Source organism: Myotis davidii, unplaced genomic scaffold (assembly GCF_000327345.1).
Source record: "Myotis davidii unplaced genomic scaffold, ASM32734v1 scaffold72, whole genome shotgun sequence".
Lineage (NCBI taxonomy): Eukaryota > Metazoa > Chordata > Mammalia > Chiroptera > Vespertilionidae > Myotis > Myotis davidii.
This window is the reverse complement of record NW_006284618.1, coordinates 7,172,467-7,172,953: the sequence shown is the minus strand read 5'-3', so window position 1 is coordinate 7,172,953 and position 487 is coordinate 7,172,467.

Below are 487 nucleotides of genomic sequence, written 5' to 3'. Positions count from 1 at the left end.
GCTTCCGGGTCTCACAGAGGCCTCGCGTGTCCCTCCACTCCCTGCGCGTCGGGCGGCCGGGGAGGAAGCCCCTTGGCACCTGCCCGCCCCGGCTGCTGCTCCTTCTCCGGCCGCAGATGCTCAGGCCCACGGGTGTCCCGTGGAACGAGCTGTCCTTTAGTTTAGCTCCTCAGAGGCCCTGACTCCCCGCGGGCCGCATGCTGTGGGCCGGGTTCCCCATGGTGTGGCTTTGGGAAAGGGGGAGATAAAGTCCGTGAAAGTGAAGTCAAAAGCGGGGGGTGATGAGAGCTGGGCCAGCGCGGGGCCCTGTGGGTACGTTGCCCACAGCCCTGGCCTCCCGTGAGCTCCTGCCGCCCCCGCCCCGCAGCCCAGCTGTCCTGCTTGCCTCACCTCTTCCGGGTCACGGTGGACCGCGGCTACCTAAGGAGGCTGGGCTACTCCTCCTGGGACGTCCACCTGAATGACGAGCTGTGTCGCCCGCACGTCG